Source organism: Sorex fumeus, unplaced genomic scaffold (genome assembly GCF_029834395.1).
Source record: "Sorex fumeus unplaced genomic scaffold, SorFum_2.1 ptg000063l, whole genome shotgun sequence".
NCBI classification, from domain to species: Eukaryota; Metazoa; Chordata; class Mammalia; order Eulipotyphla; family Soricidae; genus Sorex; species Sorex fumeus.
The window spans coordinates 3,550,071-3,564,272 of record NW_026606120.1 but is presented as its reverse complement, the minus strand read 5'-3'; positions in this window follow the sequence as shown (position 1 = coordinate 3,564,272).

Below are 14,202 nucleotides of genomic sequence, written 5' to 3'. Positions count from 1 at the left end.
TCAACAATGGCATCTTCCCATGTTGCCGCAATAGTACCAAAGAGTTCCCAGTTGGTGGTCATTCTGGGAGTTCTCTTTTTGAACTTTGCAGCCCTTTCTCCCCGCTCTGTGAAGTAGAATTTTGCATGAAGGAGACGGTGGTCCGATCCCGTTCGAAATTTTGGGACAACAGCGACATCGGTCAGGCAAAACCGTCGATTGAATATGATGTGGTCTATTTTGTCGTGGAATCGTCCACCGGGAAACTCCCATGTCCATCGTTTAGATTCTGCCTTCTGGAACTGTGAGTTACCATGAATGGTCTTGGTCGACATGATGAACTCAGACAGTCTCTCACCCTGTTCGTTCCATTCTAGGCCATGGGTCCCGATGTGAAGTTCTTCAGCTGATCTTCTCGGTCCTATCTTGGCATTAAAATCACCCACAATGATCTTGTAGAAGGTGTGGTCTTCTTTATAGAACTTCTCTAGCTCCATGTAGAACTTCTCGATTTCTCTTTCATCATAATGAGATGTTGGTGCGTAGACAACGAAGATAGAAACTGGAGGCACATGCGATAAAAGAGGTGTTGGAGGCGTCAGTGTCCTTGTCAACACAAACTTGGCCAAGAGCATTGATTCATTCGAATGCCTAACAACCCGAATCGGACATTTACATTTGAATAGATGTGACTCACTGCCTGCAGTTTCTATCTTCGTTGTCTACGAATATAAAATTTAATGCATAATAATTATGGAACAGTTAATATCTTATTCTCTTAAATATTTGAACACATATTAGCGCTGTAGCACTGTCCTCCCATTGCTCATCGATTTGTTCGAGCGGGCCCTAGTAACGTCTCCATTGTGAGACTTGTTGTTACTGTTTTTGGCATATCGAATATGCCACGGAGAGCTTGCCAGGCTCTGCTGTGAGGGCGGGATACTCTCAGTTGCTTGCAAGGCTCTTCGAGATGGACGGAGGAATCAAACCTGGGTTGGCCTCATGCAAGGCAAATGCCCTACCCACTATGATATTTATAATATTGTTTTTGTTTGGGGAGGGATTAGGCTTCACTGAGTATTGCTTAAGGATTACTCCTATTCTGTTCTCAAGGGTCACTTCAAACACCACTTAGTGGAGAGACCTTGGGTTTGATTGCCAGCACCCCCTAACCCCCCAAAAAGAAAAATAAAGAAGACACACACACACAAAACAAAAACTAAAAACACAGAACCACAGAAAATGTAAGGTTCATATGAGGTTTAAATGTTTAAATGTGTATAAATAATATGTATAGATAAAAAGTGGATAACATGATTTCTACCATCAGCTGATGACCTTAGTCCAAATCCCTCCATCAGTGCCATGCAGTATAATACTGGATCTGGCCCATAAACTGTTTCCTCTGTGCCATCTTAATTTTTGTCAGCTATGTGCATGGAGGGGACATTCATGTCACAGATGAGGAAATGGCTTCTCTTCTAGTTGTGGTACTTTTCTTCCTTAATTTAATATGTGATACCAGTGTGGTCAGAAGGCCTGAACTCTCTTAATGAGCATGTCTGGCACTAACACAGGCCATTATCCAGAGGGAATCTTGACATACTAGCAGTGGGAGGCTTATGCCTAGAACTCTTGGTCTGTGTCATAATATTGAACTTCATCACCTTCCTATGTTTTTCAATTTAAGGATCCTTTTCTAAAGTTCTTCCTTCATAGGGAGACTCTGCCTCAACTCTAGAGGGAGTCTCTCCTCCCCTTATCTGCTATTTCTATGCTCCTTAGAGTTTTCTTTAGTAGAAAATGACCACTTATTAGTTGATAATTCTTTATATCAGTTTTTCCATCTTCAAATGACTGATGCGGTTTCTCTCTTCTAATTGGATTCTGGCTGATAAAACCATCTAAACTGTGATGAAATTTGTAGGAGGCTGGTCCTGCTTACAGTATGTGTGAAGGATTTTGGAAGTTTCCACATTCTTCAGAATCATTCATCTCTACATTAAGTACCACAGTTATATTCTCTGGGGTGTCTTTGTGAATCTTAAGTACCCTAAGTTATTGTATTATTCATCACATTTGTCCCTCTTCCATTTAAATTGTACCTTTTTGATATAAGGGATTTTGTTGCAGGCAAATAATGGGGCCTTGATAAAATGTATTGGGAAGACACTGTCTAGATTCAAAACCACTGTAGAGGAATGAAGTCCTTTGAACTATTGGACCCATTTGAGAAGCCCAGAAAAGTTTTAAGAAACAGAATTTCATTTCCAGAGAGTGACTGGATTCCCTGAGGGGTGTGACTCAGATTGCTGGAACAAAAGACTGTAAGAATATCAAGGGAGACCATCAACAGAACCATGCTAGCAAGAAACTTTAGGGGTCAGTTTGAGAAACCTGTATATAAAGTAACTTTATGGAGAAAAATTCTGCATTTCCTCGTCTGGGGAGTTGGTCAGAATCTCAGCCTGTGCCTGTGCTTTCTGGTGCATTTTGCATCTTAGGCATTTGTCTGTATTTCTAATTGGGATTGTGTACATGGCTCCCTCCACTCCGGAAATGGCCAAATACTCTCTTAAATACCCAAATCTTTCTCTCTCTGTGTACTTCCCAAACATACTTTCTTGCATCACTGTTCTGAAATTTTTTTCCCTGTGAGGTTAGGTGACAGAACAGAGGAGAAGGAACCTGAGAATAGGCTAGGACTGTTTTCTTTTGTTCCTGAAAAGAATAAATCCTTGTTCCAGCCTGAGCTGCACAACTCCCTGACAAATTGGCTGGCATGGGTGACTTCCCATTGACAGAGAAATCCTCCTGTGTCAGTTTCTAGCTCTCCTTTTGCCAATTGTCAAGAGAGTCTCTCTCTTTTACTTTTGAAAAAATTACTTTATTTTATAAAGTTGTACACAATAATTTGTTACATTTAATATTCCAATACTTTGTAGTACAGTTTGAGGTTGGGGAATATGATGCCTCCCATCTTTTTCTCCCAAGAATCGTTTTAGCTATTCATGGGAGCTCATTGTTCCATATGAATTTCAGGAGTGTTTGATCAATTTCTTTGAAAAATGTCATGAGTATCCTTATAGGGATCACATTGAATCTGTATAATGCTTTGGGGTGTATTGTTATTTTGACAATGTTAATTCTTCTAATCCATGAGCAAGGAACATTTTTCCATTTCCTCATGTCCTCTTTTTCTTTTTTTTTTAAATCAGTTTCTTAGTTTCCATTTTATTTTAACTTAAGACAGTGTAGAATCAACAGTAAATATTTCTTTTTTCTTGCTTTCTTTTTTTCTTTTTTGAGAGAAGCACATAGGTCTATGAACATTGGAACTGTTCTAGTTTTTTTTATTTTATTATTTTATTTATTTATTTTTTTATTAGTGAAACACCATGAGGTACAGTTATAGACTTACAAATTTTTGTGCTTGGGTTTTAGTTATACAATGATCAAGTACCCATCCCTCCACCAGTGCCCATCCTCCACCTCTTTCTTTCTTTTTTAATGTAGGAGTACTGCTATTTATTCAGCCACTGGTTAAGCTGATTGAATTGTGCATGAACTCCACCCTTTTTTATTTTTTGAAGTGGCATTTTGTAATTTTCTTTGCACAGGTCCTTTACTTCCTTAGCAAAGCTGATTCTAAGACACTTGATTTTCTAAGGCATAATTGTGATTTTTTTCATATCACTTTCTTCTCTCTCATTATTTGCATATAGGAAATCCATGGACTTTTGGGTATTGATTTTATAGCCTGTGACTTTAATATACAAGTTTGTTGTTTCTAGAAATTTCTTGGTAGAGGTTTTAGGGTTCTCTAAGTGTAGTATCATGTCAATATGCATATTAAACCATCCTTGCATTTCTGGAATAAATTCTATTTGGTCGTGGTGTATGATCTTTTTGATGAGTTACTCAATTCTATTTGCTAGTATTTTGTTGAGGATCTTTGCATCTGTATTCATTAGGGATATCAGTCTGTAATTCTCTTTCTACTGTGGTGTCTCTGTCTTCTTTTGGTATGAGGGTGATATTTTCCTCATTGAAACTGGACGTGTTTTTGTTTCTTGGAAAAGCTTGAACAGGATTGGGAGTAGGTCCTCTTAAAAGGTTTGGACGAATTCACTAGTGATTCTATATGGGCCAGGGCTTTTGTTTTTCGGGATACTTTTGATTATTATTTCAATTTCCTTGATAGTGATAGGTCTGTTCAGGAATTCCAAGTCTTGTTGGGTCAGCTTTGAGAGATTATAGGAGTCTAGGAATTTATCCATTTCTTTGAGGTTGTATAGCTTCGTGGAAAAGAGTTTCTCAAAGTAATCTCTGATTATCCTCGGAATTTCTGTGGTTTCTTTTGTGATGTCCCCCTTTTTATTTCTGATTCTGTTTATTAGGGGCTTTCCCCTCTCTCTTTCTTTGTGAGCCCAGTTAGTGGTTTATTCATCTTGTTCATTTCTTCAAAGAAACAGCTCTTGGTTTCATTGATCTTTTGGATTGTTTTTTGGGTTTCCATGTCATTAATTTCTGCTCTAAGTTTTATTATCTCTTTCCTCCTGCCCAGTTTGGGGGTCTTTTGTTGGTAATTCTTCAAGATCTTAAATGTGAGGTTAAGTTACTTATGTGGGCTCGCTCTTCCTTCCTGAGGAATGCTTGTAGAGCTATAAACTTTCCTCTTAACACTGCTTTTGCCGTGCCCCATAAGTTCTGATAACTCATGTCTTCATTCTCTTTCATTTGTGGGAATCTTTTGATTTCCCCTCTAAGCCACTAGTTGTTTAGTAGTTTATTTTCCAGGTGTTTTATTTGGATTTCTGTTTCTGTGTGTGATTTACTTCTATTTTCAGCACATCATGGTCTGAAAAGATCGTTGATACAATTTCTATCTTCAACTTTATGGAGGTATGTTTTGTGGACCAGTGGGTGGACTATGTTGGAGAACTTCCCATGTGCACTTGAGAAGAATGTGTGTTCAGCTTTTTGTGGATAAACTGTCCTATATATATCTACTAAACCCCTGTATTCCATTTTGTCCCTCAGTATGTCCTTGCTGAGCTTGAGTCTGGTTGATCTATTGAGAAGTGATAAAGCGGTGTTGAAATCTCCAACTATTATTGTGTTGCTGTCAATGACTTTCTTGAAGTCTTCTTGGGTCAGCTGTGAGAGATTATAGGAGTCCAGGAATTTATCCTGAAAATTAAACTACTGAACAACTAGTGGCTTAGAGAGGAAATCAAAAGATTCCCACAAATGAACGAGATTGTAGACATGAGTTACCAGAACTTATGGGGCACGACAAAAGCAGTGTTAAGAGGAAAGTTTATAGCTGTACAAGCATTTCTCAGGAAGGAAGAGTGAGCACACATAAGTCATTTTAAATATTTTGCTGGTTCCTCATTAGGTGCATATACATTTAGGAGTGCGAGTTCTTCCTGACATACATTTCCTTTGGCCATTAAGAAGTGACCTTAATATCTCTTGTAACCTTCAGACTGAAGTTTATGTGATCTGAGACAAGTATGGCCACTCTAACTTTTTGGAGAGAGTTTTTTTGCTTGTAGAATAAAAAAAACCACATGGGATGCTGGGAATCCAACCCGGGTCGGCCGCGTGCAAGGCAAATGCCTTACCCACTGTGCTATCACTCCAGCTTCAGGGGATAGCAACTTTAATCATTAAGCCTGGTGAGTTTCTGCATTGTTTTACCATTATGACCTTTGCATTTTGTAGTTTTTTTCCGTGTGTTGTTGTATGTTTCCCCCCCTGCAATGGGGCTATCTTTTTGTGTTACCAGGGCTCATTGATAGGTAAAGATTTGTGAGCCTAGTAATTATTACCTCAGAGCTCTGGGGGCAGTGGCTGGCAGTGGAGGGTGTTTCTCCGGCGAGATGCTGGGTGGAGGAGCTTCCATTTGGGTGGAGGACCCTGATTCCGGTGTCGGTGTGGAGTGGGGTAGATGGGCAGCAGCCAGAGGAATCCACACACCTCATGGAGAAGTTAGTTTGGCACCCATATTCTATTTCTTTCACATCCTTCGTTAAGTTGATTCTTAGTTATTTGATGTCTTTGAACATTGTTTTAAATAAAGTATTTTTTAAAAATAAAGTACTTTTGGATCTCCATCTCTTCTATTTAATTGTTTGTATAAAGTGGCGTTTTTGCCTTGTGTCTGATCTCAGGGTGAAGGCCTTTAGTTTCTTGCTATTGAGTATGTTGTTGGCCATGGGCTTTTATAAATGGCTATTATTATTTCGAGTTATGTTCCATCTGTCCCAATTTTGTTGAGCTGGTTTTGAATTTTATAACAGTTTTATTAGAGTTTAGGTAATATAAAAGTTTAAAGTTTATAGTAGTGATTTACGAAGTTATTGCACGCCACTACCATCAAAGTGTTCATGCTCTCCACCACTGTCCTGATATTCCTTCTGATCAATAGTAAATTAAATTGAAAAACATTTTAGACATTGTGGTTTACAGAACTGTTAGTGGAAGGGCTCCATGCATACAAAAATCTCAGCACCACATTCTCCACCAGAGTGTCCACTTCCTCCACCGTTGTCCCAGCGTTCCCCAATTTTCCCTGTGGTCAACTTCCTACTAAAGACCAGTTCTCAGTTTCTATTACCTTTGGGTATTTGCTATTAACTTACCATGTTTCTCTATATTCCGCATATGAGACCACTCAGTGTCTGCCCTCTCTTCCTAACATCATCAGACAGATTCATCCATGTAGCAGCAAATTACTTGATTTCATATTTTCTCATAGTTGACTAGTATTCCATTGTGTACCATAGCTTCATTAGCCAGTCACCTGATCTTGGATACTTGGGATGTTTCCAGACTTTCACTTTTTTTTTTTTGCTTTTTAGTTACACCTTGCGATGGTCAGGGGTTACTCCTGGCTCCACACTCAGGAATCACTCCAGGCGGTGCTTGGGGTACCATATGGGTACTGGAAGTCGAACCCGGGTTGGCCACGTGCAAGGCAAATGCCCTACCCGTGATACTATGACTCTAGTCTTGAGTTTGACTATTGTGAATAGTGCTGCGATGAAAATAGTGTGCTAGGAAAATTAGGAGGAGAAACAGGAATCTAGAGGCAGGACCTTTGAGTGAATTGGGCAAGGAAGATTAGATCATAAATCACAAAGTAATAATAAAAGCAGAACATAAGAGGCAGATCATTTGATTGCTTGGACAGAAGCAAAATGAGGTCACAGAAATATTTAGTTAATGTCTATGTGGAAATTAAAACAATGTATTAATCACTGTACCAAATATTACATATGTTAGCAAGCATTCTGTATGCTAGTTGACAGAATTGTTCCCATGGAATCAGTATATCCTGTATCTAACCTACATAAGCTCTTCGTGAACTGTGTTCATGATTTGACCCATTTGCCATTAGCCAGGCTGAGGATCACGAGTAAACAAATAAATAAAGTGCCAATAAAACTTGGCTCTCCCTCTAGCCTCTCAGTGTCTGTGCCTGATTGTTGGTCAGATTTCTGTAACCATGGGAATGCAGGTGTATTCTCTAAATTGAGTTTTGAACCCTTCGAGTAGTTGACCAAAAGTAGAGGGTTGGTTCATATGGAAGATCAATTCCTGTTTTTTTTGACATGTGTCTATATTGTTTTCCTAAAAGATTGGGCCAGTCGACATTCAAACCAGCAATAACGAGGGTCTTTTTTTCTCACATCCATGCCAACATTTGTTTTGTTCTTTGTGATGTGTGCCTGTTCTTTGCGATATCTTATTGCTTTAACAATCTGGTGGGAAAATATCCTCTCCCTTTCTGTGACTTTCCTCCCCTCCCTCACCATTGTTTCATTTGTGTGGAATATCTTAGTTCTGGAAGATGGGTCAAAAGCAGAAAGGCTCTGAGAAAAGCCAGGACTTTTGGGTAACCCTGAACACATCTTACTATGTCATCCCCAAGTCTGTTTCTGCTTGTTTCACTTAGACTCAAGAATATTGGGGACCTAATATTTTTGTTGTTCTTTTGTTTCTGGCCCACACCAGTCACCAGTGGTGCTCAGGGATTCATCTTGACTCTGTTATCAGTGATCACAGCTGCTCAGGGGACCATATGTAGTTCCAGGGATTCAAACCATAGTTGGCTGTGTGCAAGGAAAAGACCTTAGCCATTGTAGTATCTTTCCAGACCAGGAACTAAATCTTAATTCAAAACTGAGAATTGTGTCATGAGATGTCTCGTGGGTGAGTGCATGCTTTGCCTGATGGAGCCCAGGTTTGATTGCTGGCACTGCAGTCTCCCCTGAGCAATAGACAGGTAGCCCCTGTGCTTCCCCCTCAAAAAGAAAACATAAGGGTAAAATGTCCAAAAGGCAACTGATGAGCAAGGAACCCACTAGCTTTCAACTCACATCCCACTGACACCGAGTAACACCTATTGAGATATCCCTGTTCAATGGGGAGACTTCTTAAGGCCTAGGGTAAAAGAGGAGAATTTTGATACGACGAACTGAAAAGATGGAGTGAACCTATTTTCCTGATACCCACCAATGGCACTACTTCTACTGTCTTGATTGTCCTTGGCTCTTAGCCATTCAGACAGAGATAAAGGCACAGGCCTGGACCCTCCATGTAGTGCAGGAACATTCAACCAGAGCCTCATGGAGGGGGAGGGGCACCCTGCAGCCCCGCCCTCCCCGGAGGCCCAACCCCACTCCAGCTCCTCTCAACTCAGCGGAAAGGGGAGCAGGAAGGGGACCTTGGACTCTGATCTGCCCCATAATGATAATCCTGCCGTGAAATCTTAAATTGCCCTGAGTTCCAGCCCCTGGATTCCTTCTGGGAGGAGAGAGGAGCAGAGCCCATGCCCAGGGAAAGTTTCCTGAGATGGCTGGACGAACACTGGGCACTGGGGCAGGGAGGACAGCGAAGAGCAGCCACCACTGTCTTTCCAGCTGAGGCTCAGTCTCCACACCAAAGCCTATGACTGAAGTGCCCAACCGAAGGTGGTGCCAGGATTGTCTAAGGGGTCGCTCATTAGCAGGAGGAGTCTGACTAGTCCCTCCTGGACATTGCCTGAGAGTCCCTTCCCAACCTCGACCCTAGTCCCTGCACCTCCTCAGTGGGCTCTGCACCGTGCTTCTCAGAATACCAGAGTTGGATAACATTGGTTTGACCTTCTCCTCCTGCAGGGAATTTAGTTTTATTGAGTAACTCCCACCAACAGTGCTCCTGAGGCACAGCCAATTCCACTAGACACTAATAATGAGATAATGCTTTTCTCTTTCCTTTATGTCCTTTGTATGGTTTAGCAATGTCCTTTTTGTATAGGCACAGGAAAACAGTTAATGCTTTGCTTTTGTAACATGGGAGTTAATTAACTCTGAATAATATTTACTCCTGGGCATCCATCATATTTACTTGACTTAAGCCTCAGTCACCCTTACTTCCTAACACCCCCTAAAAGAGGGTACTGGCAAGGTACAAGGATGGACCCAGGGGAAGCTATAAGCTACCCTGGCAAGGAAAAAGGACAAGCTAAGCGACATAAGAAGTAGAATCAGTTAAGAGCACGATCATGGAACAAACTCTGTCCTGACCCATAAAGAAATAACCGATGGACCCTGCTGGGGTTAGGAAAATCTAGCCTGGCTTGAGTACCCTAGTCTGGGATATATAGCAAGATGTTCCCAGGAAGAGTCACCCTTTTAGCTTAACATATCTCTTATTGTGCTCATACAAATGACTAGAACAGTAAATTTTCTATGATTGTTTAAATGGATTACTAGCTAAGGAAAGGAGAAAGCAATACACCATAGGTGGGATCCCACTCTTGAGTGGATCTCCTTGTAATTTGGAAGGCTGAATTCCCAGATGAGATTTTTGTCCTTGAGTTAATCTTCTAGAAGAACTTCCCCTGAAGCAGGGACTTTACATCTGTTTATTCTTATGATAATGTTTAACTGCCCACATGTGTACCCCCATCCTCCATGATTTCTATATAACTACTCTGTAAGAGAAAAGAAGAAGAAAGGAGAAACAACTACACTGTAAAAGAAATAGGGAGACTGAAGCTGTAAGATAGGAGAATGAGAATGGAGTAAATTGTTCCTGACTATCAATCAGCCTGTTCTTCCATTTCCTCCATTCTTCTATTTCCTCCATTCCTTCATCTGTCTGTCACTGTGGGCAGGGGTGTGTGTGTGTGGGAGGGGGGAAGGAATGGTCTTCAGCCACTGAACGCTAATGTCCTGTGCGCCCAAGCTTTTTGAACTCACACAGAGAAAGTGAGGAAACCTGACATGATATGTAAAGGAATAGTAGTGAGACCTGGGAAAAAGACCATCATAAAATGTTTCAATATTTAGGGGTCACTGTGCCTCTGAGCCAGGCCCCCAGTCAGGGCTGGAGCGATAGCACAGCGGGTAGGGCTTTTGCCTTGCACGCAGCCAGCCTGGCTGAGCTTGGTTCGATTCCTCCGCCCCTCTCAGAAAGCCCGGCAAGCTACCGAGAGTATCTTGGCCACTCGGCAATGCCTGGCAAGCTACCCGTGACGTATTCAATATGCCAAACACAGTAACAATCTTAAAATGGAGACATTACTGGGTCCGCTGGAGCAAATCTATGAACAACGTGAGGACAGTGTTTGTTTGTTTGTATTTAAGGGTCAGACCTATAGTACAGAGTTTAGGCACTTGCCTTGCATACAGCCAAGCCCAGTTCAATCTCCAGCATTGTATGGTTCCCCCCGAAGCATCTAGGATGACCCAGGTAACCCCAGCATCAAAGTGCCTGAGCAGCACCTTCTTGCTGAACTACTTGCCTGGTTGGCCAAGAGTCTCTGGAGGGACACTCGTGTCATTGCAGCACTGCTTGAGAGGACACCCCCTACCCCCAATCCTTCCCCTATTAGAGAGAAAATGAAAGAAAAAGAAGGAAAGGGCTAAATAAAAGAATAATGGAGAGAAAGAGTGGGCGAGAGACAACAGATAGATGCCCTAGGAATATGTAGGGACTCTGGTTTCAGCCATACTGTTTATGGGACAGGTGACAGATGCACACTCAACTGCCCAGAGTCTCTCAGGCAGATTCCTTGGTAGCACAAGCACTAAATGAGGACAGAGCTAGTACCAGTGCTGACCATGTGGCAGCCCCAGTCAAGGACCTGAAGGAATTTGCTCACTCTTCCATTGCCATGCAGGCCAAGGTTTCAGGGATCCCTGGGATGGATTTAACTTAACTTCCCGTTAGTCATCAATTTGCTCGAGCAGGCGCCAGTAATGTCTCCATTTGTCCCTGTCGTGTGCTAGTGTAGCCCAATGGCATCTGTTCGCTCTGGGAACATGAAGAGCCTCAAACCAATCGTTCATGATCTTGATGAAGAAGTCTGACCATCTGGTAGGTGGGCGGCCACGCGGTCTTTTGACATCCTGTGGAATCCAGTCGGTAACAGCTCTAGTCCAGCGGTCGTCTTTAAATCTCATTACGTGACCAGCCCATCTGACTTTTGACACCTTGGCAAGCGAGACAGCGTCCCTGATTCTTGATCGTCCACGAATGTCGGAACTCCGGATTCTTTCTCTCATTTGAGTGAAACGTGATATTCCAAGCATAACTCTTTCAATTCCTCTTTGGGAGACCTGAATACCATTCTCATCCTGTTTGCATAGGGCCCAGGTCTTTGAGGCATATGTTAATGCAGGAAGAACAGTGGAATCAAAGAGATGTGCCCGGAGCCAGAGGTTCTTCGTCCTCTTAGCGATTTCTTCAACGTTCTTGAAGGTATTCCAAGCCGCTCTCTTCCTCCTGCACAGCTCGGGTGCCAGGTCATTTGTCATGTTGACTTCTCGACCCAGGTACACATGGATGGATTTGAGTCCTCTAATAACTTTGGACCATTTCACTCTGAGCATTATATAAATTTTCCAACACTCCTTGAAGAGAGTCTTACCTTCCCACCTCAGAGCTGAGAAACAGAAACTCAGCAGGATGAGGAGACCTGTCTGGGTCATGTGGCTGTGTGGACAGCATCTGAGAGCCAGGACCCTCTGAATTCAGCTGAGCTCTAATGAAGCACAATAGATTAGGACAATATACTCAGGGGGACTCCAAAAATTTATTTTTAGGCAGAAAACATCTTATAACTACGGGGTTGGAGCAATAGTACAGTGGGTAGTGGGTTTGCTTTACACATGTGGTCAGTCCTAGATTTGATCCTGGGCATCCCATATGGTCTCCTGAGCACTGCCAGGAGTGACTCCTGAATGCAGAGTTAGGAGTAATCCCTGAGCACCACATGGTGTGACCCATCACCCACCATTAAAAAAGCGTTGAAACTTCTTCAAAAGCTTTTGTTTTCGGGATCGGGCAATAGTACAGAAGGTAGGGCATTTTCCTTACACGCAACCAACCCAGGTTTAATCCCTGGCATCATATATGGTCCTTGACATGCCGGGAATAATTCCTGAGTGCAGAGACAGGCTCCAGAAGTAACCTCTGAGCATCACCTTGTATGACCTAAAAAGCAAACAAAACAAAACAAAACAAAACAAATACCCCAACCCTTTAAGTCTCATCTCTTTTAATGCAGCATTTGTGTTTATAACTTTGCAGCATTTGTTTTTATTTGCTAGTGTATATTAAAATATACTCACGTTGGATATGTGACTCTGTTGAACCCTGCCTTGTTACCTGAGATTGTGGGTGTGCTATTACCCAACATCTGAGTGTGATTCTCAAGTTCAGTTGTATGTGACCTACAGAGTATAGGAAGGAGAAAAGCAAAAATTCCCTGTAAGGAGAATGTGACTATCAGTGGGAAACACACCTGAAACACTCCCAAAGTAGCAGGCCCCAGAGAGTTTAGCAGAGTTAACCTGCAGCACCTGTGGGGGGTCAGTCAGAAAGAGGGGCTGGGTGGGTAGAAGGGTCCAGGTGGGTCTCTCCCGGTTACTTCAGGCCCTGCTGCCACCTTGTGGTCAAGTTTGTATGCAGCTTTTTGATCACTTACTGAGTTGGAGATAGTGAGAAAAACAGAACATGGTGCATCACTATGTCCACCCAGAGTCTGACTTATTTAGATCAGAGCTAACAACTTGTTTCTTGATGAACAATGTTGTTTCCTGATTTTGGACTGAGCAGCCAGTGTGAGGGAGTCTTCGTGAAGTGATTAGCAGGTACTATCTATGAGCAGGACTCACAGTGCCTCCTCCAGTGGTTTCTACAGACGCTCCTCACATGAACACATCTCAGGGCTGTGGTGGAGAACAGGAGCCAAAACTCTGATGAGCCTGTGCCGGTGCACATTAGGAGGGAGCATCCAGGAGAGCAATGGGCCGTGGCCAGAGCAAGCCCTAGAAGTGACAGATCAGGGGAATCCCTCAAGGAAATGAGCAAGTTAATAGATCTAGAAAAGGCCACAGGATTGGGAGGAGAATGAGCCTGATGAGGAGGGGCTGCAGCAGTTGGGGCTCCCTTGAGAGGCCTCTGTTTTGCCAGGTTAAGTGAGGGTGGTTGGGAACCTATTTGAAACCCTAGGTAACCCCTTGCATGCAGCCTGGTTGTGAGAACTCCTGTGCCCTCTGTTGTGAGGAAAAGAGAAGCAGCTACTGTGAAGACAGGCAGATAATGTGCTCTGTCTCACCTGCAGGAGGGCATTTTGGTCCTGAGTCTGTGGTACAGATACAGCTCTGCCTAGGGAAGCATCAGCTTTGACTGGGCCATACACAGTTCCTCATGCTGAGGTCTGGGAGCAAACCAATTTGGAGTGCAGTGGTGGTTCACCAAATATGTGTCTATCTGCCACACCCTAAGCGTTGTTTCAAAGTACCTGGACAAATCCTCCTCAGTGCCTGGGTCCTGATCTTTCCTCCCTGATAACCAGGTGCCCTGTCCACAAGGTAGGGCAGAGTCCTTTTGGGAATGCATCTTGTTACTTTCACTTTCAAACCGAGAAAGGAGGCAGAACACTGTAGACTTGGCTGTCCAGGAACAATTTTAGGCAGCACTTTGTCCTGGGTCTCTACGGACATCCAGAAACCTGCACCAGGTTCTGCTTCATCCCCCTGGGAGCCTCCTGCCTCTCAGACATGAGGGGTCCTGCACACTAAGACTTGGGGCCAGAAGCAGTGTCGAGGCTCTGAGCAGCTGACTGCAGGTGGAAAGCTTACTGGCAGATTTGGGAACATTGGCTTCCTGAACCTTCTCAAGCTGCTGCATTTTGAAATGTCCCTGAAGAGA